The sequence below is a fragment of the Physeter macrocephalus genome, unplaced genomic scaffold (assembly GCF_002837175.3).
Source record: "Physeter macrocephalus isolate SW-GA unplaced genomic scaffold, ASM283717v5 random_123, whole genome shotgun sequence".
Taxonomy (NCBI): Eukaryota; Metazoa; Chordata; class Mammalia; order Artiodactyla; family Physeteridae; genus Physeter; species Physeter macrocephalus.
The window spans coordinates 101145-107144 of NW_021145409.1; positions in this window are offsets into that span (position 1 = coordinate 101145).

Below are 6000 nucleotides of genomic sequence, written 5' to 3' on the forward strand. Positions count from 1 at the left end.
AGCTAGGTAAGGGTGGACCAGTACTGGTTTGTTGGAGGAGGTGAGTGTGGCTGGAGTAGAAATAGCAAAAGGGTGAGTAGTAGGAGAGGGGGGCAGGGCAGAAGGTGTTGGCCATTATAGGGACTTTGACTTTTACTCTGAGTGACATGATGAGCCATTGGAGGGTGTTGAGTAGAGGTGTAACATGTCCTACTTAGGTCTAAAAGGATCACTCCAGCTCCTGTGCTGTGGGATGTTGTGGGGTGGAGGACAAGGGTTTGGAACAAGGAGATCAATTAGGAGGCTCTTGCAGTACATCAGGCAAGATACTGGCTTAAAAAAAAATGCACAACGTGAGAGTCGCAGGTTAAGTTTTATTTGGGTCAAAGTAAGGACTGCACCCCAAGAGACAGCATTTCAGATAGCTCTGAGAAGCTGCTCCGAGGAAGCAAAGCGGGGGAGCCCAGTTATATAGAAGTTTTGTAACAAAGGGCAGGTAGTCTGAACATCAAAAGATTATTGTTAATTAAAGAAAACCAGATACCTCAAGTTAAGGAATTTAGTGCTTTTCTATGTATGGGAAGATACAAGAGTCTGGGCTCACTGAAATCATTCCTTTGGTATGCACCTCAGCTATCTGGGGCCAGTATCCTGTGTTTTCACATCCTGAGTTTCCTCAGGGCTCGCTGGCTCACGTTGGAGGGCTGCAATCGTTGATGGCTGTGACATCCTTTGTTTACTGATATGGCAGGAAATATTCCATTTATAAATATTCCATTTATCAATATGAAGTTCTATTGAGTCTACCTCCTGAGTGTCTCTAGAATTTATTCTTTCTCTTCCGTCTTCATCTCCTAGTCCTAGTTCAGACCAGCATTATCTCATGCTTGGGCAAATGCAACAGTAACCTAACTGATCTCCTTTCCTACACTCTCCTCCCTATTAACTGTCCAAGCAGTGGCAAAAAAGATCCTCTGACACCTCAGTGCATATCTTGCCTCCCTTTCCCAAACATTGCCCTTCAGGCCTATGCCCCATTTCTAGGGGCTTCCGATGCACCATACATACCATGACCCAAGTGGGACCCTCAACTTTTTTAAAAAATTAATTAATTAATTTTGGGGGGCTGTGTTAGGTCTTTGTTGCTGCACGTGGGCTTTCTCTAGTTGTGGCAAGTGGGGGCTACTCTTCGTTGCAGTGCACAGGCTTCTCCTTGCAGTAGCTTCTCTTGTTGAGGAGCACAGGCTCTAGGCGTACGGGCTTCAGTAGTTGTGGCATGCAGGCTCAGCAGTTGTGGCACGCGGGCTTAGTTGCTCTGTGGCATGTGGGATCTTCCTGGACCTGGGATAGAACATGTGTCCCCTGCACTGGCAGGCAGATTCTTTTTTTTTTTTTTTTTAATAAATTTATTTATTTTATGTATTTATTTTTGGCTGCGTTGGGTCTTCGTTGCTGCACACAGGCTTTCTCTAGTTGTGGTGAGTGGGGGCTACTCTTCGTTGCTGCGGTGCGTGGGCTTCTCATTGCGGTGGCTTCTCTTGTTGTGGAGCATGAGTTCTAGGCACACGGGCTTCAGTAGTTGCGGCATGCAGGCTCAGTAGTTGTGGCTCATGGGCTTAGTTGCTCCATGGCATGTGGGATCTTCCCAGACCAGGGTTCGAACCCGTGTCCCCTGCATTGGCAGGTGGATTCTCAACCAGTGCGCCACCAGGGAAGCCCTGGCAGGCAGATTCTTTATCCACTGCACCACCAGGGAAGTCCGACTCTCACCTTTTGTATAGGCCTTTCCTTCTCCAAAGACTGTCTTTCTCTTCAATTATCAACACAGTAAACATTGCTTAACTCCTCAGTCTGGATGGGGGCCCCTTCCATGTGTTCCCACAATGCTTTGTGTTTCCCCCATCATGGGGCTTAGCACCCTGTGCTGACATTGGCAATGGACTTAAATCTCACTTGCAGAGGCCCTGAGCTTAAGGATGGAGGCCTGAGTCTTTTTTCCTCACACTGAACAGAAGAAGTAGATTTCCAAGCAAAGAATATCACCAGTGTTGAAGAAGGTCATTTTATTATGATAAAGGGGTCAGTCAATCAGGAAGATATATAACAGTCCTAAACATTTGTGCACCTAATAACAGAGCTTCAAATTACAAGTAACAACTGATTGAATTGCAGGGAGATATAGGCAAATCCATAATAATAGTCAAAGATTTTAATAATCTTCTTTCATTAATTGATAGAACAACAAGTCGGCAGAAAATCAGCAAGGATAGAGTAGACTTGAGCAATACTATCAACCACTTGACCTGATTAACATTTACAGAACACTTCACCCAACAAGAGCAGAATACATGTTTTTCTTAAATGCACATAAAACATTTACCATGACACACATATTTGGGGACATTAAACAAGACTCAATAAATTTAAAAGAATTCAACCCACATAAAGTATTTCTATGACCGCAATGGAATTAACTTAGAAATCAATAAGAGAAAAATGCTGGAAAATCCCAAAATTTTTGGAAACAAAACACTTCTAAGTAATGGATTAAAGAATAAATCAAAAGGAAAACTAGAAAGTATTTTTAACTTAGTGAAAATGAAAACACACATAATAGAATTTGTGGAATTCCACTAAAGAATTTGGGGGAAATTTATAGCACTAAATTCTTATATTAGAAAAGAAGAAAGGACTGCTTATGACCTCAGCTTCCACCTTAAGAAACTAGAAAGAGAAGAGAAAAATCAAACCCCAAATAAGCAAAATAAAGGAAGTAATTAACTCCAAAAAGGAAATCAATGAAATAGAAAACAGAAACAAAAAATAGAGAAAATCAAAGAAACCAAAAGCTGGTTCCTTGAAAAGAGCAATAAAATTGACAGACTTCCTAACCAGATTGATCAGGAAAAAAAGAAAAAGATACAAATTACCAACATCAGGATTGAGAGAGGCGACATCGCTATAGATTCTACAGATATTAAAAGGGTAATAAGGGAGTATCATGAACAATTTTATGCCAATAAATTAGACAAATTCTAAGATGAGGAGGAAGGCAAGGATGTCTGCTTTTCCCACTTCCACTCAACATTATACTTGAGGTCCTTGCCAGGGCAATAAAGCAAGAAAAAAAAAGCATACATATTTTAAAAGAAGAAATAAAACTGTCTTGGTTCACAGACAACATAATTGTCTATACATATAATCCTAAGGAAGCCACAAAAAAGTTACTAGAACTAACAAGTGAGTTCAGCAAGGTTGTAGGATAGAAAGTCAATATACAAAAGAAACTGCATTTCTAAATACAGTAAACAATCAGAAATTAAAAATTTTAAAATACTGCTTACAGAGCATTAAAATATGATATACTTAATGATAAAATTAATGTAAAAATATGCAAGACTTATACAGTGAAAAGTATAAAACATTGCCAAGAGAAATTAAATATCTAAGTAGATGGAGAGGTATACTGTGTCTGTGGATCAGAACACTTAACACTTCTACGATGCCAATAAAATAGAGAAGGTTAATGAAGTTCAAAGCTGGCTCTTTGAATAAGCTAATAGGCAAAATTCTGGCAAGACTGATCAAGAACATAAAGTGAAGGTAAAAATAAACAATATAATGAATCAAAAAGGGAAATAACCACAGACACAATGGAGATTTAAAAATAATAAGTGTGGGGACTTCCCTGGTGGCCTAGTGGTTAAGAATCCACCTTCCAATGCAGGGCACGTGGGTTCAATCCCTGGTCCGGGAACTAGATCCCACCTGCATGCTACAACTAAGACCCGGCAGCAACCAAAAAAAAAGAATATTCATACTCTAACAAAAAAAATAATAAGGTAGGTGCAATTTTATGGCAACAAATTTGAAAACTTAGGTGAAAGTAACAATTTCCTAGAAAACAAAAGTGTAAAACTGACCCAACACGAAATAGAAAACATGACTAGACCAATAAATATACTTTTTTTTTTTTTTTTTTTTTTGCGGTACGCGGGCCTCTCACTGTTGTGGCCCCTCCCGTTGCGGAGCACAGGCTCCGGACGCGCAGGCTCAGCAGCCATGGCTCACGGGCCCAGCCGCTCTGCGGCATATGGGATCTTCCCGGACCGGGGCACGAACCCGTGTCCCCTGCATCGGCAGGCGGACTCTCAACCACTGCGCCACCAGGGAAGCCCAATAAATATACTTTTTAAAGTTGCTAAGAGAGTAGATATATTTTTTTGATATTTATTTATTTATTTGGCCGTGCTGGGTCTTAGCTGCGGCACATGGGATCTTTGTTGCAGCAGGCGGGATCTTTAGTTGCATGTGGGATCTAGTGGTTCCTGACCAGGGATGGAACCCGGGCCCCCTGCATTGGGAGCGCAGAGTCTTAACCTCTGGACCACCAAGGAAGTCCCTCATGCCTGTTTCATAGATGAGGAAACTGAGGCACAGAAAAGTTAAGTGACTTGCCCAAGGTTTGCACAGCTAATAGGGAAAGGCAAAGTCAAGATTTAAAGCAGTCAGTGTGATCCCACAGCCCCCCTCTCACCCTGTGTACTTTGTAACATGTCCATTTTCTCAATCCCCATGACAACGTGTTGTTTCATTCATGAGGAAGCGGAGGCTCAGAGAGGCTAAGGGACTTAGCCTCAGTCACCCTGGAGAGTGGCTGAGCTGGCACTGTCTGGTTGCCTCACATGCCACAGCCCTCCTAGTCAGCTGCCAGGTCCCACTGCCTGGTCCCCACTCCCCCAGTGCCTGTGAGGAGTTCCACCCCCCAATGCAAGCAGTGCCAGGGGGCTGAGTCATTCCCAACAGTCTCTGGGCAAAGCCGGGGAACAGCCACCACAAGGCTAGACAGCCTGGCCGTCCTCGGAGGGCAGAGCAGGGTCAGGAGCCCAAGTCTCTGCCCGCTGCAGGGTGCAGGCAGCCAGGTGTGAGGCCATGTCAGGACGCAACTCGGGCCATCATGGGCTTCAGGGAAAGGGACATACATTACAGGGGACAGGTCCGGGGACGGCACCTATCACCCAAGTCTAGTACAGACAAAGAACGGTGTGGCTTGGGCAGTCAGCTGGCACCCGGTCAATCAACACACTTTTATGGAAACTTTTATGTGTCAGACACAGGGCTGGGTGCTGGGAACTCAGTTGTGAGTAAAAAGACACCTTCCGCCCTCCTGAGCCTTCTTGCCCAGGGTAAGAAATCTGGGGCACACACCTTTCCTCGTACTTCTCGCTTGCTCCTGTCTCCTTCCCCTTAGAATAGATGGAGTTTCCCTCTTCCCATGGATTCGGTTGTTTATTCATCCAACAAGTATATAGTGAGTCCCCGCCATCAGCCAGGCCTTGTTCTCAGTGTAGAGAATGCATTTGTGAACAAAATAGATAAAAATCCCTGTCCTCACAGAGCGTACCGTCAATGAAAGACAACAAATACACAAGGAAACACATAGGGAAGTGAGGACTTTGGGAAATCAAGCGGGCAGGGGAGGTGGAGCAGATGAGGAGGACCGTGAGTGTTTGAAAGGGGGAGAGGCAGTTCTGTCTGAGCAGCAGGTGAGTACAGATGTGGATTCAGGTAGATTCAGGAGCAGGAAAAGAGAAAGTGTTGGAGGTGAGGAGTGAGAATTATGATTAGTTATCTCAGAAAGAGGGAGCAGGGACTTCGTACCGAGCTGCAGTTAGGAGTGCCAGGAAGCATGAGTGTCCAAAGAATTTTATGACCTTAGGGCCCTGAGTTCAAAGTGAAGCAACCGTCTGGTTATCTGATTTGTTTTCTCCTCTGTGGCAGGTACTAAGTAGGTGGATGGAAGGGTTCAGTCAGAGTTGGAGTCTCCTAGGTGTGGTAGTTTTAGGATATGTCCATACATTCATGATACCTCTCTTTTCAAGAGGTGGACCCTAATTCCCCTCCCCTTGAGTATAAGCTGGACTCAGTGATTTGCTCCTAACGAATAGAATAAAAGTGATGGTGTGAGGGCTTCCCTGGTGGCGCAGTGGTTGCGCGTCCGCCTGCCGATGCAGGGGAACC